General features: G+C 51.9%; 1 long non-coding RNA gene across 1 annotated transcript; it reads right to left on the bottom strand.

The window, feature by feature from the left end:
• Positions 1-213: 213 nt before the first annotated feature.
• On the bottom strand, positions 214-24,162 carry LOC131494605 (uncharacterized). The gene is made up of 5 exons (XR_009253480.1): positions 22,926-24,162; positions 20,089-22,531; positions 15,524-18,976; positions 9,070-9,174; positions 214-1,055 (listed from the first exon to the last, which is right to left on the bottom strand). It is a non-coding gene; the product is annotated as an uncharacterized LOC131494605 (long non-coding RNA).
• Between the last annotated feature and the right edge of the window lie 1,657 nt (positions 24,163-25,819).

Below are 25,819 nucleotides of genomic sequence, written 5' to 3'. Positions count from 1 at the left end.
CCCCGCATCGGGTTCTGTGCTGATAGCTCAGAGCCTGGAGCCCGCTTCGGATTCTGCATCTCCCTGTCTCTCTCTCTCTCTCTCTCTCTCTGCCCCTCCCCCACTCGCTTGCATGCTCTCTCTCTCAAAAATAAAAACACTAAAAAAAAAAAAATTAATTCTTGGCTATTCCTAATCCTTTCCCAGCTACCTCAGAGGCCTGGGAACTTGCTGTGTATTCGTTAGAAGTTATTTTTTTTTCAAGCTTTTATTTAAATTCCAGTTAGTTAATATACAGTGTAGTGTTGCTTTCAGATGTACAATACAGTGATTCAGCACTTCCTTACCTCCCCCTCATCAGAACTTATAGTACGATAGTAATTTGAGAAGTCATAGTATTATAACAAACAGGGGTTGATTTTCTCGCGTGAAAAGAAATTCAAAACGGAACAAAACCCGTTGGTATTTAGGCGGCACACCAATGTGGAATCATATCGTGATTCTGTTTGTTTTCCCTCAAGGTTGCAAGGTGGCTGCTGCAGCTCCAGATAATCCTATCTCCTCTCGAGGCAGAACAGGAGAGAAGGGGGTGGGGGGGGGGGAGGTGCCTGGGTGGCTCGGTCGGTTGAGCGTTCGACCTCTTGGTTTCAGCTCGGGTCATGATCTCACGGTTCGAGCCCCACGTCTGGCTCTGCGCTGGCAGCTCAGGGTCTGCTTCAGATTCTCTCTCTCTGCCCCTCCCCTGCTTGCACCGTCTCTGTCTCGAAATAAAGAAAACAAAGAGAATTTTGAAAAAAAAGGAAAAGCAGGGAAGGGCACAAAAAAGTGGCTCTATTAACGTCTGTCCCTGTGTCAGTCAGTTGGTTACCACTGCATAAGATACCACTGCAAAACTTAGTGGCTCAAAACAACAAATATTTATTAGCGTGTGACTCAGGGTCAGAGTTGGGGCTGGGATTAGGTGACGGTTCTTCTACTGGTTTCTGGGGCTCCCTCGAGTGACGGCAGTCAGGTGATGGCTCCGTGGGGGGGCCTATTGTGCAAGATGGCCTTGCTCGCATGTCTGGCACTGGATGCTGGCAGTGGGAGACACGACAGAAGCAGAGGTCAGAGGATTGTCATGGCTGGGGGGGGGGGGGGGGCACCGTAGCCAAGGAGTGTGGGACTAGTCAAGGAATGGACCCTTCCCTAAAACGTCCAGAAAGAACAACCCCGCTGACACCTTGATTTTACCCTTCTAAGACCCATTTTGGATCTCTGACCTCCAGAACTGTAAGACAATAAATCCGTGTTAAGCCTCCGCGTTTGTGGTATTCTAGTATGGCAGCAACAGCAAACTGTCTCCCTCAGATGCTCTCTCATTCTCTAAGGCCCCGCTGCCTGATTTTGTAAAGATACATGGGAACCTGGCCATCCATTCTCTCCCAGATGATCTATGTCTGCTTTCGTGCTACGGCAGCAGAGTCGTTGTGATGGAGACCGTATGGCCCACGGAGCCTAAACTATTTCCTCTCTGGCCCTCCTCCTGCTCAAGCAGGCTCGCCGGGCTTTCTTGCATGGTGGTTTCAGAGAAGCAAGAGAGCGCGATTTTGCTGCTAAAGTTCTTGGACGTTCAAAGGCTTGGAAGTCCCACAATGTCACCTCCTCTACATTTTGGTCAAACAAAGCAAGTCCCAAGGCCAGTCACAGAGGTGAAAAATAAACTCTACCTCTTAACGGAGGAATGGCAGGGTTGCGTTGCAAAGGCGCGTGTGTACGGGAGATCTTATCGGGGCTGCCTTTGCGGACAGTCTCGGAGCCCCCTTTGGTCTGGGGATCAAAGTCCCCCCCGCCCCGAGACTCCCCACCAGATGTCCCTTCAATCTCAGTGGCCGCAGCTGGGCGGCGTGGGGAGCTGGGGAAGCAGGAGCCGGCTTATTATGACTGGCTTAAGCCAATAACCGTCTACCACTCGGGAGGCATCCTCCGTTAGCCAGGAAAGGGGAGTGGATGCTGAGCCAGCTGTTAGCAGAAGTTACCTTACCTGTGCTGTCTGGGTGGTCTTGAGTGTATTGAGTTCACTCACTCAACGAACAAACATCCAGATATCAAGAACCTGCTCTGTGCCCGTTTCTGGACAGGGTTGGTGTGGAGGAAGGCTATAATCCCTGTCCTCGAGGGGGCTGCAAGCCCCTGGAGAAACTCCCCCGCATGGACAAAGAAGGCATGTACAAGGATTTTCACTGCACACCTATTTTTAGAAGTAAGTGAAAGCAATCCTCTGACGGGAGAGGATAAAGAAACTAGTTCTATGATGGGCACATTTATAGTAATTAAAATAAATGAGCCAAGTCCTCACACATCAACCTGAATAATTCATGAACACGTCGTTAAGTGAAAAACAGCAAGGTGCAAAATAATATCATTGACATAAATCACAACACATAAAACAATGGTGTACATTTCGTATGGAAAATTGCATGTGGTGAAAGGAGATAAGCATGGGAGAGGGAAGGGAGAGGAGGTGGGAACGTAGCTTGAAGCTCTAATGTTTTGTTCCTTTAAAAAAGTAGAGAGATTAGAAGGATACATTACAACTGCTATAAATGGGTTATATTATTCTTGTGTGTGAATATGTGTGTGTGTGTATATATATATACGTACTCTTTCATAGCAAAAAATTTTTTAAACCTACCAACTAGTTGAGGAGTTGCAACGATCAAAGGCAAAGTAAGCAGGGAACCGGTCAAGTGCAGTCTGTAGGACAGCCTGCTCTAGGTCAGGCTTACTGCTCCCAGGGGACGTCCTGTGTTAAGCTTGTGGTGAGGTCCTGGAGAGTGGAAACTTAAGTGAAGGGGAAGACCTGGTTGTTCCAGGAGTCCAGAAAAAGGGGGTCCTTGGGGGTCCAGCCTGGAGAAGGGGCTACGGCCTGAGGCTGGCAGGATGGGTGGCGTCCCCCACACAGCTCCTTCTCCTTCCTCCGCAGACGACTCAGAAGTTTGTTCTGTGTCATAGCAACAGGGGGTGTTGGAAGGTACAGAAGCTTGGAATCACCAGACCTGGCGTGGGGCCCTGACTTCTGCCAGTGATAAGCTGTAGGACTGTACAAGTCTTGTATTGCCTCCCTGGGGCCTCAGTTTCCTCTTCTGTAAAACGGCTATCAGAACCCTTGGCCTGTCTCCCTCACTGGGTTGCTGAGGGGGCTGTAAAAGATCGAGGGTGTAGAAGCCCCACGGGCCGCAGAGGCCTGTGTGCTCCCCAGTCTGTGCAAACTGAGGGTTTCCACGGATTTGTCTGCAGACCCAGGAGCGGAGCTGAGACGGTTCTCATCCACCCCACCCATCCATGGACTCATTCCACAAACTTCCATGTGGGCTTGGAGAACAGTGATGCTAACGGTGTCCACCTTTAAGGAGCACTCAGCATCGGGGGTGAGGGGGGCGGCTGCCAGCCCAAGGAGTTCTGAGACTTTCCACCACCTTCTCAACTATAGGTTGGGAAAGAGAGTAGCAATTTGCTGCTGCTTCTAGAAGCTTCTTTGGGAGAGGAAAAGACACCCACCTAGGGACAATTTTGGAAGCAAAGTAGAATTCTCCTGGTTTGGGAGGGAATCCCGGGTGGAGGGACAGCTTGGATAAAGCCCAGAAGCAGGAGAGCTTAAAATGTCCCAGGACTCTGAAGGAACAGCTCCACGGAATATGAGCTTTTGTCTCTGTTTTTGGGTTATTTTGTTTTGTCATCTCATTGAAATTTAAGCTAGAGCTGAATTTTGCCATCAATATTAGAGTATGGAGAGCCAGAGATCAGACTGAGTTCCTCCACTGCAAATTCGTACTAAGCCTCAGTTTCCTCTTCTATAAAACGGGCTTGTTGCAGACTTGATCAAATGATGAAATGAGAAATGGACATAACTCTCCAATGGACGAACACTTTTATTTACTTTCTAATGTTTTTTTTTCTTTTTTGAAAGAGAGAGAATGTAAGCAGGGGAAGGGCAGAGAGAGGGGGGACAGGGGATTCGAAGCAGGCCCTGTGCTGACAGCAGTGAGCCCTATACGGGGCCCGAATTCATGAACCGTGAGATCACGACCTGAGCCGAAGTCAGATGCTTAATCAGATGCCCAGGTGCCCGTCCAATAAGTGCTTTTAATTAAACTGCTCAGAAACGTATCTTGCCTACCTTCTTGCTGACTTTTCTTTCTTTCTCAGCGCCCTGAGCCTACCGTAAGGAGCAAACTAAGTCTTCCCCCCAAAATACACCCTCCGAGGTGGTGGTTCAGCTGTCCGTGCCCTGGGGAGAGTGTCCCCAGAACCACAAGTGACACCAGTGAGGCCAGGGAGGGTGGGTGCTCCAGGGGGAATTGGGGAAGATGGTGGAGGGGATATCTAGGCACCTTGACTTTGGGGGCTAGAGCAAGAATTTCCCTCGAGAAGGGCCTCTTTCCCCTTTGCCTTCTGACCCGCGCACTGAGCCCATCTGCCTGGTGGTTTCACATGCCCCAAGCAGGTCCCATCCCAGACAAGGGCAGTGCCCCGGGGGCCTAAGTCACTCTCCCAGGAGTGGCCGTTGTTTCAACCGTGTCCCCGTGAATTTGGACAGTAGCCAGATTTGGGGGGGGGGGCAGGGGGAGACAATGAGAACATTCCCAGAGGCCCCTGGGCCGTCTGGCGACCTCCCATGTCTGCCATCATGTCTGCCACTGTCTGTGGTGCCTTCCTGGTGTGAGCCCTGCCCCCCTACCCCATGCAGCAGGTGCTTGGCAGTCATGAGGGCCCTCAGGGGCCACAGAGCCCTGCAAGGTGGCCTCACCGCTCTCTTCCTCCGGAGCCAGCTCAGAGTGATTCAGCTAAATGGCCATGGTGGCACAGCTGGTAAGTGACAGAGTTAAAGACCTGCCCTGTGGTATCTGTATCCATCTGACTACAAAGCCCTTATGGCCCCCACTGCCTCTCTTCCCCTAGAGAGGCAGGATGTGGAGTGTGAACGCACTTCCCGGAAGGGGCGGCCGGGGAGGCTGAGGGTGACTCAGAGCCGGCCCTTGGCCATGTCCTCTCAGGAAACACTAGGTTGATTGTGGTCCATTGTTGCTCTCCCTGCACATGAATAAGAGTCAGTAACTGCAGAACAGAACGGAGGCAGTTCCTGGGGAGGGGCGCACACAGAGGAGGGGCGCTCTCGGGAACACGAGGTGCCCCTTTCCGGAGCCAGGAGGCCTGAGCCCCATCCTGTCTGGGGCAGAGAGGGGACAGCCAGGAGGCCCTCTGCTTGGCACTTGGGGATGCCCCGCGAGTGCACTCTGAACACCCGCAGACACCAGGAGACGGTGCAAGAGTGGGGAACTGGGGCGCAGGCGATCCTGAAGCCTGAGGGCCGCGGGAGAAGTTGGGAATAGCTTCTGTGGGCAGGGGAGAGGGGACTTGGGGAGCTGGGGAGGCTGTGGGCAGAGTTGAGAAACAGGTGCATTGGAGACCATCGATCCGTGGGGCAAGGGAGTGCCTGGGGGACGGACCAAGCGACCGCATTGGGGGCCCCAGCTTTGCAGATGTTCTGCCGGCCTGCTCCCACAAGGCAGGGCACACGTGCGTGGCCACGGGCTAGGGGTGCGAAACGAGGTGGCCTGGGCCCCAGCACAGGTGCTGCCGTGAGCCGGCGGGAGCGGGGGTGCCTCGAGTGAGTCAGTATACCCTCTGCGGGCACAGAGATCAGACATCAGGGCAGCACGCCTGGCCGGACCTCAATAGCTGATGGCTCGGAGTAAAGCCCGAGGGAGGGAGGGCATGGCACCATGGGGTGGCCAGAGGCGACTTCTGAGAACGTTTACCAAAACGAAACGAAACGTGTAACATCCTTATCAAGTGTGATGAAATTCAAATTCCTCCAAGGCTGCTCAGCCCTGCCCCTGCCTCCTCGAACTTCCTCTCCTCATCATATTCCAGGCACATAGTTTTCTCTATATAAAAGTGGCAGACACTTTCTGCCCCAGGGCCTTGGCACCAGCGAAATCCTCTTCTAGAAGCCTCTTCCTCACCACTCACCCCTTTTCCTCTCCCCACCAACTCCCACCCATTGTTCTCGTGTTAGCTGAAATGCCCCTTCCCCAGAGACACCTTCGCCCAACCCCTGAACTAACTTAGCTGGGTTGCTCTGTTACTCCTGCCCCCAGCATCCAACGACGCTTCCTTTGTATCACTGACCATCACAGGAAAACTCTTTGTGCAATTATTCGTTTGGCATCTCCCCCCACCCCCACCCCGCTAGACCACAAGTGCTGGCAGGCCAGCAACCACATCTATTTCTTTTACCAGTGTGTCCTCAGGCACCCTTTATTGATAGAAAAAGGGGAAGGAAGGAAGGAGGGAAGGAAGGAAGAAAAGCAGGCCAAATGGAATGGCGGGTGATTGGAAGGAAGCGGGGAGGGAGAGGGGGGAAGAGGAGAGAGGGCTCCCTGGCCCGCGGCAGCAGAATGGGGCGAGCCACGGGCCCCCAGTGAAGGATCCTGTGTGCTGGCTTCCCTCCCTGGCACGGTCAGCCGTGGCTGGGCGCATGGGTGGCATGGCCCGTGCTCCCGGTGGAAGGATGAGCAGAGCAGAGAAAGGTAGGTCCACCTCCCCCAGAGCCCCATGCAGAGCCCCAGGCTGGGGGCAGCCCCTCCAAGGAGCTCAGTCTGCAGGGCAGGGTCCTTCACTCGTCACAGCCTCACCCGGCTCTTCTGGAGAGCGAGATCAAGCACCAGCCTTCCACCGGCGCCCAGCGCCGGGAGTCGGACTGGGGTGGCCGTGCTCAGGCACCTGGCCTCTTGCCTGGCCCAGCACAGGTGTTCAGCAACGGGGCGCCTCTCCCAGATCCCGTCTCTTCACTCTCCTCTGGGCTCCTTCTCGGTCTTTCCCAGAGTCGCTACTTCCGGCAGACCCATGTCTGCACTCGGGGAGAGCCCAGGAGGGAGAAGAGAAGGGGAGGAAAGAACGCGGGTAGCCGCAGGGAACCTCAAAGAGCACAGATGTTGAGTCCTACCTGTGCTCAGATCATGACTCAGCCACCATCTGGCTGTGTGACTGTGGCAAGTGACTTAGCCACTCTGTGTCTCAGTTTTTCCATCCATAAAATGAGGATGACAAAAAGGCTTATCTCATGGGCTTGTAATGAGGATTGAATGACCTGATACTTACAAAGGTCTTAAAATAGTCCCTGGCACATAACCATGCTTATAAAATAATTCACATAATAATAGCTATCGTTTATTGAATTTACCTCCGGCCTGGCTCTGGATAAACATTTTCTTTTTCTTTTTTTTTTTTTTTTTAAGTTTATTTATTTATGTTGAGAGACAGGGAGAGCATGAGCGAGAGAGGAACAGAGGGAGAGGGAGAGAGAGAATCCCAAGCAGGCTCCACACTGTCAGCGAAGAGCCTGACGTGGGGCTCGATCTCAGGAACTGTGAGCTGAAATCAAGAGTCACACGCTTAACCTACTGAGCCACCCAAGTGCTCCTGGATAAGCACTTTCATGCATGATTTCTGTCTCCCAAGAAATCCAGGATGTGGGAACCCATCCATAGGGGTTAAGTGACTTGTTCAAGGTCACACTGCTGGTCAGCGACAGAGCTTGGGTCCCAGATGCAAAAGGAGTCATTTAAATCTTTTTTTTTTTTTATCTCAGGCTACAGCCAAGGATACCCTAACAAAGGGCTGCTCACTATCTCTCACGGAGGTAATAAGTCCCCACCGTGCGTGAGCCAAAAGAAATGCCAAGAACAAAGTCACTTAGGTGTTCAAGGTGGAGGTTACTCATATGTGCTGTGTCAGGCTTTTGTATTTACAAAGAAAACCTGCTTCTTTAACTCGGGGAGTGCTGTCTTCCTTCCTCTTTGCTTACCCCGCTGACCTTGATCTCAGCAGCTGGCTCCCTTGGAGTTACTGCTCTGCGGGCCCAGGCAGCCCTTGGCCCCATTCCTTGTTCCCTTACGGGGTAAGGGTTGGGGGAGAAGGGCTTCGGCTCGGGGCATGGAGTCCTGGGCCTCCTTCCTTTGCTGGCCCTAACTCACTTCCCTTCTCTTAACCTATTTCCCCCATTTCTGAAAGAAAGGGGTTTAAGTTCGAACCAAAGGAGCGGTTTCCCACCCAAACTACATATTAGAATCACTTGGGGGAAGATTTTTTAAAATACTTATGCCGGCCCCCACCCGAGGTTCAGATTAAGTGGGCTATCAATACCATCAGAGCTCCTTTCCAGTTGATTCTAAGGGCCAGTGGATAAGACCTGTGGTTTCAGGAGCAGAGTGATATGTTCTGTTATCTGTGGCAAAACGAGAAAAATGACCAGAGTGCATTAAGTTTTCCTTGGAGGTAAGTGTGTTCAATTTGAAGATACCCTTTATCTGAGATCATATCCCTTCTATTCTGTGGAGCAGCGAAGGTTCTTTCTCTTGGGATGTGATGACAACAGACGGTGGGAACTTTCCTTTTTTTTAACATCCGTTTTAACCAAATAAAAAATGGGCAACATTGGCCTCCAAAATTATGAGGGAAATATTTCCTGGCCAGTGAAATTCAAACATTCAGAAACATCAGCCTAGGTCTGTGCCACCCACTATGGTAGCCACGAGACATAAGAGGCTATAGAACACGTGAAATGTGGCTGGTCCAAGTCAGGTAGCATTACCAACATAAAATAGACACTGGATGATGAAGATTTAATATGATAAAAGAACGTAAAATAGCTTGTTAATATTTTTTACATTGATCAGGTGTTAAATGTTAATATCTTGGATACATGGGGTTAAATAAACTATATTACTAACTTTAATCTCTCCTGTTTCTTTGCACTGTTTTAGAAATGTATCCCCTCGGGGCACCTGGGTGGCTCAGTGGGTTGAACGTCCGACTTCAGTTCAGGTCAGGATCTTACGGTTCGTGAGTTCGAGCCTCACGTCGGGCTCTGCACTGACAGGGCAGACCCTGTTTGGGATTCTGTGTCTCCCTCTCTCTCTACCCCTCCCCAGCTCTCTCTCTCTCTCTCTCTCTGAAATAAACAAGCATATAAAAATATATAAAAAAATAAAAAGCAAGAGGCCGGAAGCTGCAAGAGCTCTGGGACGGAGGCTCGGAACTCACCCAATGTCACTTCTGCCGCGTTCGATGTCCAAAGCCAGTGTGAGAGCCTGCCTAGATTCCAGGGCCGGGTAAACAGACTCTGCTTCTCCTCTTTAGCAACAAGTCCTGCAAAGGATTGTGGTCAGTCTGCAATCCACTCACTCCAGCTCGGTGGTCCCAAACAAGGAGAGGCTATGCCTTGCTCCCTGGATGCTGCTCTTCCTCAGGGCCTCACTGGGCCTTTCGTGGGTTCTCAGCACTTTGACTCCCATGGCCCCTTCCTCCATAAGACTGACAGATAGATAGACAAATAGATATTCTAGTTTATGAGGGCATCGGTGTAGTGATAATCGGAGCTGGGTTCGTGATTACATATTCGTTATTATTATATTCTTTTTTACTTCTGGTTTCAAAAGAGATGAAAATTGAGCCATTTTCGGGGGCCCCCGTGAGTATCCTGGGCACTAGGCGTTGTGTCTTGTGGGCCACGTGGCCAAGTGGGTCCCGTTTTTGGTGGCTGATCGAGCACAGGGCACCCCAGCCCCAACTGGTTCAGAGTCCCAGCAATTGCCCGGCAAACTGGGAGCTATGCAGGGCGACAGAGGGTGGGGCAGGCGTCCTCTGAACGGGTTACAGAGTTCCCCAATTACCTGTGTTCCGGATCCCCTATAAGGACATCTGTACTTCGCCCTTCCTTCAGCGATGGGCCATCACTCCCTTTCTAGGGAAACTCCTGGAAGCCAGGTGAAACCAGGAAGTGCATTCAGGGCTTCAGATGGTGATAATAACACCAGGACCCTCCCCTCTGGTGGATCACTTTACCGGCTGGCTGTCTGTCAGGGGCTTTCCCATGCCTCCCTGCCCTGGAGCCTCTTATCCACACTCCTGCGGTTCCACCCACCTTTTCACAGATGCGGAGACTGAGGCTTGGAGATGTGAAACCACTTGCCCGTTTAGTGGTACGTTCACCGGGGGCCCAGGTTCCCTGGGCTAGCTCCCCGACACCAGGTGAATCCTGCAGGATCTGACCCTGGCAGCGTCCTGCACACCTGGAGGAGGGCAGGCCTCGGAGGACAGGCCTGGCCCGGCTGGTGAGAGGAGGCGCCCTGACAGCCACGTCGGCCACATGTATTTGGGGCGGGGGAGGGCTGGGTGGGCCTTTTCGATTCCTGGGGGAATATGCAGCCCTTCAAAATCAGGACCTGCTTTTGGTTTCTTCCCATATGTGGACACGGGTCTGGTTTTTATTTGGCTTGGTTTGGGTTTTGGTTTTTTAAATTGTTTTAATTTAAAAAACTTTTTGTTTTAATGTCTATTTTATTTTTGAGAGAGAGAGAGATACAGAGTGTGAGCGGGGAAGGGGCAGAGAGAGAGAGAGACACACACACACACACACACACAGACACAGAATTGGAAAGAGCTTCAGGCTCTGAGTTATCAGCTCAGACAGACGAGGGGCTCAAACTCAGAAACTGTGAGATCATGACCTGAGCCGAAGTCAGCACTTAACTGACTGAGCCACCCAGTAGCCCCATGTTTTGGTTTTTTTAGAGAGAGAGAAAGAGGGTTTTTTTAGAGAGAGAGAAAGAGGGCTTGAACAGGGGTGAGGAGTGGAGGGAGGGAGGGGGAGAGAGAGAGAGAGAGAGAGAGAGAGAGAGAGAGAGAGAATCCCAAGCAGACTCCACACTCAGAGCAGAGCCTGACGTGGGGCTCCATCCCATGACCCTGGGATCATGAAGTGAGCTGAAATCAAGAGTGGGACCTTCAACCTACAGAGCCCCCCGGGCACCCTGCTCTGTTGTTTTTAACAAGCTTATGTTATGACCACTGTCTATTCGGAGAGCCCATCAGAAAGAACATGGTCCAAAGCCAAGCAGCCCTGTATCTTCTGCCTCCTTCTCTCACAGGAACTGATTTAGCCTCTCTGACCCAGTTTCCTGAAGCTGAAATGAGCCGAGGGTCACCCAGCTCCTAGGGACCCTTTGTGAGGATTAGCTGGGGAAAGACGCGGTGAGTTTTTAGCCCGCTGCTCAAGGGCACGCTCCAGGCTCTGAGGCGCTCATGGTGGGGACCCCTCTTGTCGATGTTTATTTGCCCAAGAAGCGCATAGAACATCGTGAGGGCCAAGCCGATCACACTGCAGAGCATCTCAAAAATCCCTTCCCCTGCCCATCTTCACATGGCCCCTGTGGATGAAACATGGGGTCCACTATTCCAGACCTAGGTGGCACAGATATTCTAAGCACCATGGACATTTTTCTGGGAGAACATGAACAATTGGGATTCTTGCCCTTCAGAGCACCTGTCTGGGAATGTGCGGACCAGCCCTGGGCCCCAGAGCTGGACCTGCATAAGCTGTGAAGCAGGGGTGCTGGGGCGGGCCAGGGGGAAGCCTGAATATTAGTCACGTTTCCTACATATTTACCCAAAGCCATTTCCACCCGCTGCTAAGGATGTGAGAAGGCCCCCTCCACCCCCCGTCCCCACCCCGCCCTGGAAACCACTCTCCTCCCAGCTGGCCCCAGTGTACCTCAGCGTGGTGACAACCTGTTTCCTGCCACAGTCTTGGGGCCTTATGAAAAGTCAGCTCAATTCAAACAGTTAGTGGGTGCAGCCAACATACCAGACTCTGGGGTGCGGAGACTGACCGGTCACAGTCAGGACCCGGAAGTCACCTGCAGACGAGCTCAGCAGAGTAAGGAGAGGAGCAGGACCCAGTGCGACTTGGAGGCACAGAGCAGGACCACCTAATAAAGCTCAGCTGAGATCAGTGTAGCTGGGGTGAGATCAGGGAAGGCTTCCTGGTGGAGGTGATAGCCGAGCCGCCACTGGGAAGGGCATCTCAGGCAAAGGGCTCAGCCTGAGCAGGGGCTCTGAGGGCACCACGGGCTCTGGAATGCTGGGTAGTTTGGTGAGGGGGAAGGGAAGAAGAGGGAATGGGGAGGGGGGCAGGGGAACACTGGAGGGGACCCAGCGTCAGAGAGGCCCTGGCCGCCTCCCGGGAATGGAGCGGAAGGGGCAGGGCTCCAGGAGACAGGGAGGTCCTGTAGGAGCTGTTGTAAGAGGCAGGCAGCAGGGAGGGCGAGGGTCCCATCAAGGCACTGGCAGTCGCAGAGTGGTAGGTGGGGAGGAGGGGACCCACTTAAGACGTTCATAAGATCCAGAGAAAAGGGTGGGGTGGGTGAGTGTAGAGGAGCAGGGGGCTCAGGGGAGGACGATTCCCAGCTTGCTGGGTTGGGAGACTGGCCCCCTAAGGGGAGGGCAAGCACATTTTAAAGACCCCGTCAGGAGGCAGGGCTTAGATGGAAACCTCCTGGTGGCACCTGTGAAGGCTGTGAAGGCAGCTCCTGGGAGGCTGAGGTCAGGAGAGCCTGGGTGAAGGCAGGGTGCTGGGTGAAGGCAGGGTGCTGGGTGAAGGCAGGGTGCAGGGTGCTGGGGCTGTGCAGAGCCCCACCCCCCGGGTACCGGGTCCACAGTGACCGCTCCCTGCAGCCTGCGAGTCAGAGACCCTGGGGACCAAATGGAGAAGGGACAGTCTGGGGAGGGGGCAGGTGGTGCCCAGAGGGGGCACATATGTCAACCGGAGCTAACACGTGATCTGAGGTGGTACCTGAATGGAGCATTTCCACTTTAATATGTATGCGTTTGTTTTCACGAGCATTAGAAAAATACAGACAGAACGTCGTGCCTTTTTAAAAGATGTCTTGGGGCACCTGGCTGGCTCAGTCGGTTAAGCGTCCCACACTCGGTGTTGGCTTAGGTCATGATCTCATGGTTTGTGGGTTGAAGCCCCGTGTCGGGCTCTGTGCAGCCAGTGCGGAGCCTGCTAGGGATTCTCTCTCTTTCCCTCTCTCTGCCCCTCCCCCGCTTTTGTTGTTGTTGTTGTTGTTATGTATTATTTATTTATTTATTTATTTTTAAATTTACATCCAAGTTAGCATATAGTGCAATAATGATTTCAGGGGTAGAACCCAGTGGTTCACCCCTACCTAGAACACCCAGTGCTCATCCCAACAAGTGTCCTCCTTAATGTGCCTCACCCATTTAGACCATTCCCCCCACCCAAAACCCCTCCAGCACCCCTCGGTTTGTCCTCTATATTTAAGAGTCTCCTATGTCTTGCCCCCCACCCCGTTTTTATATTATTTTTGCTTCCCTTCCCTTATGTTCATCTGTTTTGTATCTTAAAGTCCTCATATGAGTGAAGTCATATGATGTTTGTCTTTCTTTGACTAATTTCGCTTAGCATAATACCTTCCAGTACCATCCACGTAGTTGTGAATGGCAAGATTTCATTCTTTTTGACGGCCGAGTAATACGTCTCTGTATATACATACCACATCTTTTTTTCTTTTAATTTTTTTTTTAACATTTATTCCATTTCTGAAAGACAGAGACAGAGTACAAGCAGGGGTGGGCAGAGAGAGAGGGGGACACAGAATCCGAAGCAGGCTCCAGGCTCTGAGCTGTCAGCACAGAGCCCGACGTGGGGCTTGAACTCACAAACCGTCAACATCATGACTTGAGCCGAAGTCAGATGCTCAACCGACTGAGCCCCCCAGGCGCCCCTACAGACCACATCTTCTTTATCCATTCATCCATCGATGGCCATTGGGTGCCCCTCCCTGGCTTACGCTCCCCCTCTCTCTATCTCTCTCAAAGTAAATAAACAAACGTTTTAAAATATTAAAACGTAAAAAATAACAAAAATTAAAAGATGTTTCTTGGAATTCTTCAAGTAAAGTGAAAGGGTGGATTAGCGTCGTCAAATGCTGCTGAGGATTTGGGGCAGGTACGTGCTGATCCCGAGGTCGGCACGCAACAAATGGCAAGCACTCAGCAAAGAGCTGGTGAAGGAAGAAACCGAGGAACCTGGACAAAGGGAGGGCTTGGTCTGTGTGGGACGCAGGGTGTTCTCAGCGGCGGGAGCGCCTCCGTGGCTCGCTCGGTGGCCCTGTGGACAAGTTCTGGCTCGGATCAGCTGCTGAAAAGGGAGCCAGCTGGGCCCCTCGGGCCTGGAAAGGGCAACTAGGGGCCCAGACCGAGTGTGTGGATGACCACAGCGAGTGATGAACTCACTACATCCAAAGTGCCCTCAGGTGCCCTGGCCGTCATCCTTGGTCATGCTTACCTGGGAGTTCCTCAAAAAATTAGGAATAGAGCTACCCTACTACCCAGCAATTGCACCCGTAGGAATTTATCCAAAGGATACAAAACTGCTGATTCAAAGGGGCACATGCACCCCCACGTTTATAGCAGCGCTATTGACAATAGCTGAATTATGGAAAGAGCCCAAATGTCCATCGACTGATGAATGGATAAAGATGATGTGGTTTATATACACAATGGAATACTACAAGCGATGAAAAAGGATGAAATCTTGCCATTGGCAACGATGTGGATGGAACTGGAGGGTATTATGCAAAGCGAAAGAAGTCCGTCAGAGAGAGACGGACGGCATGGGATGTCACTCAGAGGTGGAATTTGAGAAACTTAACAGATGAACCTAGGGGAAGGGAAGGAAAAGTAAGATAAAAACAGAGAGGGAGGCAAACCAGAAGAGACTCTTAAAACACGGAGAACAAACTGAGGGTTGATGGAGGGGAGGCGGGTGGGGAGGTGAGTTCAATGGGTGATGGCCATTAGAGGGCACTTTTCGGGATGAGCACTGGGTGTCATATGTAAGCGATGAATCGCTGGGTTCTACTCCTGAAGCCAAGGCTACACTGTATGTGAACTAACTTGAGGATGCCACTACCGCTAATGAAGAGTCAAGGGGGAGACGTGGACGGCAGCCATGGCCGCCTTCCCCCTCTCTGGTTGGCATCACCACAGGGCGATGGCATGGTTTAGGGGCCACACTAGAAGCCACTCCTCTGCTTCCTGAGGAGGAGACCACTGCCCAGAGCCCCGGGGGTCGCTGGGGGGAGTCCGGCCACTGAGACCACACAGCATCCCTCACAAACCGAGCCCTCTCTTCGTCCGTGTGCTGTGAAGCCCCCGGCAACCCACGGTGAGGCGATCACAGCCCGTGTCAAGCAGTCCCTCTCTGTGCCAAAGACCTCATGAGCCTCATCTAATTTATCCCCCAAACATCCCCGGGAGGTAGGTATTTGGGTTGTGTCCATTTTATAGATGAAAACACTGCGGTTCCAGAAAGTTAATCAATATCCCTCGAGCTCACGTGTCCGGTGAGTGGTGGAGCCAGGGTTTAGACCCAGATCTGTTTAAACCCAGAACCTAAGCGCTTGGACCCTTCTGGGGCATTGCCACCACTGGTTATTTTCAGAACGGGCTCGTGGAGGTATAACTCACACACCATAGAGTTCACCCTTTAGAGCGCGTAATTCAATGGTTCGTAAGGCTGCACAAGTTTAGAACATTTTCGTCATCCCCTCAAGAAACCCCCGTGCCCTTTAGATACCACCCCTCACCCACCCCCTCCAGGCCCTCCCAGCCCCAGGCAACCACTAACCTGCTTTCTGTCTCTATAGACTTGCCTCTTCTGGACATGTCATAGAAATGGAAACATAATACGTGATTTTTCGTGGCTGGTTTCTTCTACTCAGCATCACGTTTTCCGGGTTCATCCGCGTTGTAGCACATGTCAGTACTTCATTCCGTTCCACGGCTGAGCAATATTCTGGTGTATGGATACGTTATATCTTGTTTATCTGTTCATCCACCGATGGGCGCTTGGGTTGTTTCTGCCTTTTGCCGATGATGAATAACGATGCTATGACGATTCACGTACCAGTTCTTTTGTGGACACATTTCTCTGGGGCGTATACCTAGGAGCAGAATACCAAGTCGTGACTCTGTGTTTACACGACTACTGTTCTGAGGGAGACAAAAATCAGCGTCCATTTTCAGATGAGGAAATAGAGACTCCAAAAAACCCAGTGACCTGCCCAAGTTGGACAGAGCGTTAGTGGCCAAGGCAGGCTTTGTTTATTTCAAGCATACTCCGCTGTGCATTGTAGGAGCTCAGTTCCCACAACTTTAAGATATGAGGGGTGGGGAAGATGCTGTCAGAGTCAAGCCAATGAGTTAAGCAGGGTCTCGGCTTCTGCGCGATTTACCATTACGAGGCCACTTACGCCGTGAACCTTACGCAGCACGCGCTATGTGCCGAGCTCTTTACGAAAGTAAAGAATGTGCCATCCCGGCCCCCAAGGAGCTCCAGCTCTATTGAAGAAGACCCTGGGCGTATCGGCGAACAATGCTGATGAGGGACAGGTGCCGGGGCCGACAGAGGTGCTCGGGACGCGTGGCAGGACTGGGGAAGACCTCCCAGAAGTTCTGGCTGGTAGACTGGGAAATGAACAAGGAGCATAAGCAAGGTGAGAGGATGGTCTGTTTAAAGGTCTTACAGTGTTGGTGGGTCTGGTGGAAGGCACCAGCAGAGGCCGGGACAAACAGATGAGCGCCCGGTCAGGGCCTCAAACACCACACCTGGGAGTTTGGACTCCCGCTTTTAAAGTGTGTGAAGCAGGAATGATATAGGGTAATTTGGTGGTTAGAAAAATCCCTCTGGAGCAGTAAAAAGAATGAGAGATGAAAATGGAGCAGGTTAGAAGTCTACTGCACCAGTCCCAGCAATAGAAGGGAGAGTCAGAATAGGATAGTAGCTGTTGGGATGGAGAGGAAAGGACAGACGACAGAGGCATCTAGCAAGGAGGGAAGTGTCTATGCGGTTAAATGGCACTGGTGGAGGCAACTTCTGGAATGTAGGGCCTGAATGGTGGCCCCCCCCCCAAATATTTGTCCACTGGGAACATGTGAATGTGACCTTATTTGGAAAAGGGGTCTTTACAGATGTTATTAAGCATTTTGAGATGAGATCATCTTGGATCATCTCAATAGGCCCTTGATGTTTGGCCTGGCTTCCAGGACAGTGAGAAAATAAACTTCTGTTGTTTTAAGCCACCAAGTTTATGGTAATTTATTACAGCAGCCCCAGGAGACTGACAACACACAGGGGGGTGCAGGTTCCTGGGTGCGGGAGACCCAGCATCATGTTTCCACACCTCTGGGCTCCGTGGAAGGAGGTTCCCCGCTCCCGGCCCATGGACCCAGACAGGGCAAGGCCGCAGAGAGAGAAGCTCCCCATAAGGCCCTGCCTCGTGCTAAGAAAACAACCTCCAGTGTGTTGCCACATGAGGATTAATGACATAATTATGAGCTCTGATCTCCCCTGCGTGATTCAGTCGGGCTGAAGGCTGAGGCCTCGGGAAGAGCGAGTGGAGTCGTCGCCTGGTCAGGGAGGAAAGGCAGCGTCAGACGGCTCCCAGAAGAGGCCTGTCTCCGTGGGAACCTGCAAGAAACCCAACCGGGCTCACAGGTGACATACCCCAAACATGAGCCAGTCAGGTGAACTGGAGGCCACTGGCCAGCCACCCAGCCTGACTCATTCCCCTCTGTGCAGCGAGCCTTGCCAAGCAGTTCTGTAGGCTCTGTCTCAGTGGGGTCCAACGATGAGCGGGGGGAAAGGTCAGGTCAAGTCATCCCCTCATGAGAGACTGGGGAGCCCAGTGTGGCAGCAAGCTCAGGGGCTTCGGAGTCTAATGAGCCGGGTTCAAATTCCACCACCACCTCTTTACAGCCCCGTGTCTCTGGATACCTCAAGTCATTTTACTCAGCCTCAGTGTTTTCATCTCTAAAATGGGGATGATTAGACCCACACTGCAGGAGTGTTTAGAAAATTAAATGAGCGGTCATATGTCAAGTGCCTAGCATATAGGAGATTTAAAAAAATTTTTTTTAAATGTTTTTATTATTTTTGAGACAGAGAGAGACAGAGCATGAGCAGGGGAGGGGCAGAGAGAGAGGGAGACACAGAATCCCAAGCAGGCTCCAGGCTCTGAGCTGTCCGCACAGAGCCTGACGTGGGGCTCGAACCCACGGACCGTGAGATTATGACCTGAGCCGAAGTCGGTCGCTTAAACGACGGAGCCACCCAGGCGCCCCATGGGAGATGTTTCTGATCAATTGGCAAACGTGTTGAACACCTACTGTGTGCCACTTGCTAGGAACACTGGTGAACAAGCGTGTGGCCACCCTCGTGGCAGAGCAAGCAAACAACAAGGCAGGCACAGCCCCGAGTGGGGAGGCTTGTGTGGGAGGGTCAGGGGTCAAGGGGAATTCCAGAGGAAGTTCAGTTGAAGTCGGAATCATATTTCCGTTGGCCCAGAAGGATTCAGGGATCAGCCTGAGGTCGTGGGGCGAGTCGCGGCCAGGTTAGCCCGCAGACCCACGCTTCAGACGGCCACCGGCTGTCACCTCTGCTCTCGGGCCCCAGCAGGCTGGGAGGGTCCCGTTGTGCAGGACCGGACCAGCTCTCGGTCAGACAGCCCACCTGGAACCTGCCAGGCTCTGCCCTGGGCACTGGGCACTGAGCCCATGGCGCAGGGGGCCCCCGGCCTTGGTCCTCTGTGTGATAGAGGCACCACCGTTTGCTTATCCATTCACATGCTGGTGGAGAGTTGGGTTGTTTCCCGTTTGTGGTTGTTACAGACAACGTCGCGAAGAGTATTCGTGAACCAGTCCTTCTGTGGGCATATGTTTTCACTTCTCTTGGGCAGATTCCTAGGACATGAATGGGTGGATACGGTAGTCATAATTTAGGTTTGTAGAAAACCGCTAAACTGGTTTCCAAAGTGGTTGCACCGTGTATATCCTCACAGTGTATACATGTCCCGCTTTCTCCACTTCCCTGACGACACTTGGTATCATCAGTCTCCAACTTTAGCCACTGTCTTAGTCTGCTCGGGCCGCCGTAAGAAACGCCACGCATTGGGTTGTGCAAACAACAGCAATTTATTTTCTTATGCTTCTGGAGGCTGGGAGTCTGAGATCGGGGTGCCAGCCTGGTCCAGGTCTGGTAAGGACGCTCTGGTTTGCAGATTGATGCCTTCTGTGTCCTCACCTGGTTGGGGGTGGGGGAGGGGAAATGGAAAGAGAGAGAGAGAGTGAGCGATAACATCTGTTTATCTTTTGTTGACAAAGTGTCCCTTCAGATCTTCTGCCCATTTTGTAAATGTGTTGTGTGCTTTCTTGTTATTGAGTTTTGAGAGCTCTTTATATATTCTGGTTGCCAGTCCTTTATCAGATAATATGATTTGCAAATATTTTCTCCAAGTCTCTAGCTTAGCTCATCTGTCTCTTAAGAGTAGCTTTAAAAAAGCAGACGTTTTACAATTTTGATGCAACTCAATGTACCCATTTATGTGACAGGTTACACTTTTGAAGTCACATCTGAGAGTCTTTGCCTAACCCAAGGTCACCAAGTTTTCCTTCTATACTTTTTATTCTAGAGATTTCATAGATTTAGGTTTTACATTTACACTTATAATCTATTTTGACTTAAATTTTGTATCTGGGGGCGTCTGGGCGGCTCAGTCAGTTAAGCATCTGACTTCAGCTCAGGTCATGATCTCACGGTTTGTGAGTTTGAGCCCGGCGTCCTGTGAGCTCGAGCCCTGCTTCAGGTGAGCCCCTCTTCTCTCCCTCTCTCTCTGCCCCTTGTGGGATTCTCTCTTTCTTTCTCTCACTCCCTCTGCCCCTCACTCACTTGCACCCTTCCACTCTTTCAAAAAAAATTTTGTATTCCGGCACGTGGTATGGCCCAAATTCACTCTTTAGCATATGGATATGCAAATGTCCCAGCATTATTTGTTGACTAGGCTATCTTTTCTCCACAGAACTGCCTCTGCACCCATGTAAAACAGAATCAGTTATCCATACACGTGCAGGTCTGTCTCTGGACTCTCCATTTGTCCGTCATTCCACCAATACCACACCGACCTGACCACTGCAGCTTTACCATAGGACTTAGTTCTTTTCTTTTCTTTTAAATATTTAATGTTTATTTATTATTATTATTATTATTACTATTTTGAGAGAGAGAGAGAGAGAGAGAGAGGCAGAGCATGAGCAGCAGAGGGGCAGAGAGGGAGAGGGAGACACAGAATCCCTGAAAGAGGCTCCAGGCTCTGAGCTGTCGGCACAGAGCCCGACGCGGGGCTCGAACTCACGAACCTCGGGATCACGCTCTGAGCCGAAGTCAGGTGCTCAACCGACTGAGCCACCCAGGCGCCCCTAGTTCTTCTCCAAAGAATGGTTCTAGGTCCTTTGCGTTTCCATATGAATTTTACTATCGGTTCGTCAATTTCTCAAGTAGAAACAACGTGGTGAGGTTCTGTCCCTGGTGGTTGCTCAGGAAACCGTCCGGGACTTCGGTGTAGCGTATTCACATCACTCCGGCGCATCGTGGTTTCCTGGGCTTTTCCACGTCCTCTCATCAACTCTCAGTAGCCCTGTGACATAGGCAGGGGCAGCTGGTGTCCCCCACTGTACAAGGAAGACTGAGTCTCAAAGACAAACAGCGTTCCCCGTGGTCACCACCATGGTCACACTGCTCGCGAGTGGCAGAAACGGGTTTTGAATGCTTGATGTCAGGACTCCAAATCCAAGGGCTTTCCGTGCTACCCTGGCCTCTGAGGAGGGGTCCCCAGTGTCTCCTTAATAGTCCAGAAGTTTAATAAAGTGCACAAAAAGAGGCACTCATTGTTTTGGTTACTTAAAAAAAAAAAAAAAAGCAATTTCAGATGTTGGTGCCATGCAAATGTATTTCCGTTGCCCTAATGTGAACGCTTTCCTCTATTCCGCTTAAATGTGGGCGTCCGTCTTAATAGGAAAACCATATGTCTTTGTTCCCTTTTAACTTTCTTTCTTGGCAAGAATACCGCTCCACGGAGGAAAAGGGAGAGGAAATGGGGATACATCACAGAAGGAGGGATTCCGGTTTGAAGTAAGAAAGAACTTCCAGATGGTGAAGGTTGCCAAGCCCTGGATGAAAATGCCACAAAGAAAGACCGCTTCCAACCTGGAAATCCTGAGGCCCACCTCTCCCCAAGGAATCGTGATGCAAACTCTGTCCTGGGTCTTCCCTCTGAATGTGTTCTCCCTGGGACAGTCACCGGGGCTCCGAGGCGAGCCCGCACTGGTGGGACCCATGATGGAGTGGAGGTACAGTGTAGGTAGCGGTTCTGAAATACGGGTTTTCTTTGGTGTCGGGCCCCCTGAGAATAGTTTCCGAGATGGAGATTTGCATGCAGGCGTGTTGGGTGCGCTCTTGCGGGCAACATCTGGGTGGGGGTGGGGGGTGGGTGGGGAAGAAGCAGACTGAGCAGAGGAAACAGACTGGGACATCGACGTGAAATGCAGCTATGACAGAGGCCTCAGCCTGTCTGAGCCCTGGAGCTGGCCTGGCCCTGGAGAGTTTGCGAGCAGCTCACCGCCAGCCCGTTACCCTATTTGCATCTTCTACGCCTTCCTCTGGCCCTGCCGTGTCTCTCTCCTTGGCCCTCGTCACCCCCACACCCCTGCATTTGCTCCTCGGCCTTCATTGTTCACGTCCCCTCACCTTTTGTCTGTTTTGTTCACTGCCGGAACCCTAGAGCCTAGCTGGGCACATAGCACCTGTTCAACACACATCTAAACATGAAGCTGCCGGGGCGCCCGGGGGGCTCCGTCGGTTGGGCCTCCGACTTCGGCTCAGGTCACGGTCTCGCGGTTCGTGAGTTCGAGCCCCGCGTCGGGCTCTGTGCCGACAGCTCGGAGCCTGCAGCCTGCTTCGAATTCTGTGGCTCCTTCTCTCTCAGGCTCTGTCTCTCTCTCTCTCAAAAACAAACGAGCGTTAAAAAGTGTTGAAACTCAGAGGACAGAAGTGCGAATCCAAGGCGATGGCGTTGCCTACCTTGTTGGTGCGAGGCCTCCATCTCACACGTGTGGGTCCCCAAGTTTGCGGGTAAGTCTGTCGGGTGGACCCCCTGGAAATGGGCGCCATTTCCCACAGCCTGCGTGGGGTGCCTCCCAGGACAGCTTCGGAAGTGGGTTGGCTCTTGCCTCCCCCACTGGGGTTCACACGCGGCCTGGTGGGGCTGGGAGTCCGGGAGACCCAGGAGAGGCTGCTTGCGAGGGGCCTCGCAGAGGAAGCATTCTTTGTCGCTAGGAGCCTGCTCTCATGGCCACTGCCGCATCCAGCTTTCTCATTCGTGCTGTGAGCAAACGGCCTGGACGGAGAGCAGTGCCCCGACTGAGCCCTGGTCTCACTTCACCCTCCCGGCCACCACCGCTGCAAGGTGCCAGGGGCCCCGTCCCTTCATTTCAGGGATGGGCGCCCGGGGCTGGGAGGGGTCAGGGACTCGCCCCCCAGTCCCATGGCCAGTCTTGGGGCTCCTGGACAGGGCTCTAGCCCAGAACGGCAGGCTTCAGCCCCGTCTGTCCCCGGGCAGTTTGGGAGGGAGCGGCGTCCAGAGAGGGTGGGAAGCTGGTGGTCTTGAGCTCCAAGTGCATCCCCTGCCAAACTCCTCGGTCTGGGCGGGGAGAGGTCAGATCTGCCCCCTGCACAGGTGCAGCTCCCCCACTGCTTCCTCCGTCAGCCAAAGCCCACATTTGGGGTGGCTCTTAGTTGGCTCCCCTGGGCGAGAAAAGGATGGTGCAAATGACTCCGTCTTTCACTTCCCAGACCCCGCCCAGTGCACTTTTAAGATGTGGAAATTTTATTAAATCCCTGAGCACGGCTTCTGTCTACATTTTCTGTGGTTTAACTCTCCCTGGGTCTTTTTGCTTATGGTTTTGGCCCCCCCCCCCCATCTCCCTTTAAACCTGAGCGTTTCCTTTCTCCATCGTCGCTTAAATGAAACAAGTGCTAACATTTCTGGTATTTGCTACAGGCCTTGCATACTCGGCCACTAAGTGCACACTGACCTAGCAACCAGTGTGTCCCTGGGTGCGCGAATCCCCAGATCTCCAGTATGAATCTGGGTTCTCTTCTCCCCTTCACTCCTTCCTCTTCGGTCTGGCCTCAGGACCTTTGCTCATGCTGGTCCCCTGGGAGAATGCCTTTGCTCCCTTCCATTCATCCAAATCGGTCTTCCTCCTCGCCACAGGCAAGTTTCCCAGCCCGTAAAATCCTTCGGACCACTGTAGCTCCTCTCCTTCCTCCTGAAGGACTGTGTCTGCCTCACAGGTCCGGCAGTGCAATTCAGTGCTGTGCAGTTATCTTTGAAAAAGACTAAAATAACTGCAAAGATATGAATATGTATTCTAGGGAAATGAACTGCCCCACCCTCAAACCTGGTTCCTCCCGCCCCTGCCCACTCCCAAGGTAGCCCATCATGAGTTTGCTTGATACTTGGCACTATTTCATTCTCCTTCATGCACACGTACGCAAACAAAATGCATTCGCCTTGAAAGCAGGAACAGGGGCTGAGGTGTCCAGCCAGGCTTCTGCTATTCCTGTTCTATTTCTTCGACATGTGAGGTCCCCCTGGATCCGGACGGCCCAGGAGGCAAGCGGAGCAGAGGGCAATCCCTCCTTTTCACAGGTGAAATCACAGAGGCGCAGAGAAGTTGATGGAGTCACCTCAGGTCACAGAGCTAGTGAGAAAGAGAGTGAAATTGGAACTCACGTCTTCTGACATGCCCAGCTGTTCTGGGAAACCAACCCAAGGACGCTTGACTTCCCTAAACCTCACTCCCCGAGTGCTCGGCTCCGCAGAGCTGAGGTTAGCTGAAAACATGTCGCAATCCCTCGTCACTCTCCGAGCAGCCAAACCCGGGTTCTCATCTGTGACTTGATATGTGCCCTTGGGTGGGAGCTCCTTTCACGCCTGTGGTCCAGGATCCACATGGGTGAGTCATGAGCCGTCATCAGCCAGCTGTCGCCTCACCTTCAGCTCCGTGAGGTGTGAAGCTTGTTTTCTTTTGCTGGCATAAAGTAGTCACCTCGGACACGAGGGGGGGTGTAGGACACGCCCTCGAGGGCAGACACAGACCCACAGCAACAACGGATTTGTAGAACACAAGCGCTCCCCGGGGCCAAGAGCTGGCTTCCCCCTAGGAAGCTCCCATGCATGACAAGGAAGTCACCTGCCTCAAGGAAACAGATGGGACATGCTGGGGAGCTCACGGCTACTGACCCAGGGGAGACGAGGGGTGCCTGGCCGAACTCTGTGGGCGTGAGCCAGGACGGGCAGCCCCGGAGGCTCAGAAATATTCCCCGGCTCACACTTCTCAAGTGAAACTCGGATAGGTGGTCAGCACGAACCAACCCCTCCCGGGCCTGCTCTTTCTGCCCATGCGTGCTGAAATCCCAACCGCAGCGGGCGGGCCTCGATGATTAATAGTCCAAGCTTCACGCTGGAGCCAACGCGCTCTCAAGGGACTTCTTTATTTCAATGCTGGCAGCGTGTGGAGGGAGGTTCTTAGGGGAACCTGGTGGGTGTGGAATGGCTTTGGGGCTGGCCTGGACCCCTAGTAGGGCTCCATGCAGGAGTTGCCCAAAGGGCCACCCAGGATGATCGTAGGGGCCTCAAGAACATCTATTTCTTTCATTTCGGTAATTACGTATTCACTTTAATATGTTTAAAATATACTTAGCACATCCAGCCTGTAATTTCATGTAATTATGTATTTTCACATATATTATTATTTAGGAGAAGGCTAAATTTTTTTTTTTTTTTTTTTTAGAGTGACTTGATTAAAGTAGAAAACTAAGCAAATAATAACACAGGCTACAAGTCGATACGGCAAAACCTCTGATGGGAGAGCTGGAACAACTGGAGTTTTGAGAAACACTACTTTCTTGGGGAATCCAATATCCACGCCAAAAATATCAACAGAGCCTAGATCCAGCTGAGGGGGATGGTTAGAGATCTCTTTCAGGAACCACATTGGTCTATTTCCATGCTTTCAATGTATATGAACTTTTGGAAGGGGAAAGGTGCGTGAGAGGTTTTTTGTTCCGGTTTGTTTTAATCAAGACTTTGACATATCCGAGGCCCTGGGGATTGGCGATGAAGAGATGCTGTCAAGGGGGTAAATTAAAAACAACCCATGAGGGTCACCTGGGTGGTTCAGTCGGTTTAGTGTCCAACTTTGGCTCAGGTCATGATCTGTTTGTGGATTCGAGCCCCGTATTGGGCTCCGTGCTGACAGCTCAGAGCCTGGAGCCCGCTTCGGATTCTGTACCACCCTCTCTCTCTGCCCCTCCCTCTCTGTATCTCAATAAATGAATAAATGTTTTTTTTTTTTTTTTTAAAAGAAAATCCATGAAGTGAAATCTGAAAAGGTAGGGAGTGATGAATGGAATTGAGATGAATTGCATCATAAGGCTTTCTACTCATCAGACTATCGTTTATTTTTTATTTATTTATTAAAACATTTTTTTAAATGTTTTTATTTATTTTTGAGACAGAGACAGAGCGTGAGCAGGGGAGGGGCAGAGAGAGGGGGAGACGCAGAATCTGAAGCAGGCTCCAGGCTCTCAGCTGTCAGCACAGAGCCCGACGCGGGGCTCGAACTCACAGAGTGTGAGATCATGACCTGAGCTGAAGTCGGATGCTCAACCGACTGAGCTACCCAGGCGCCCCCAGACTATTGTTTCAAAAGAAAAGAAAGATTGGGGCGCCTGGGTGGCTCAGCTGTTATGTGTCTAAATTTGGCTCAGGTCACGATCTTGAGGTCTGTGGGTTTGAGTTCCGCATCAGGCTCTGTGCTGACAGCTCAGAGCCTGGAGCCTTCTTCGGATTCTGTGTCTCTGTGTCTCCCTCTCTCTGCTCCTCCCCTGCTCGTGCTACGTTTCTCTCTCTCAGAAATAAAATAAACATTAAGAAAGAAAAAGATGTAAAACTTTCTGTATTTACCTACAGTCTTTTTGGAGCTTTTGACACAAAAGTGTGGTGTTTAAGATAGCTGTAACTCT

Source organism: Neofelis nebulosa, chromosome 14 (assembly GCF_028018385.1).
Source record: "Neofelis nebulosa isolate mNeoNeb1 chromosome 14, mNeoNeb1.pri, whole genome shotgun sequence".
NCBI classification, from domain to species: Eukaryota; Metazoa; Chordata; class Mammalia; order Carnivora; family Felidae; genus Neofelis; species Neofelis nebulosa.
Note: the sequence above shows the minus strand (reverse complement) of the source record. Positions and strands in the feature narration are given on the sequence as shown.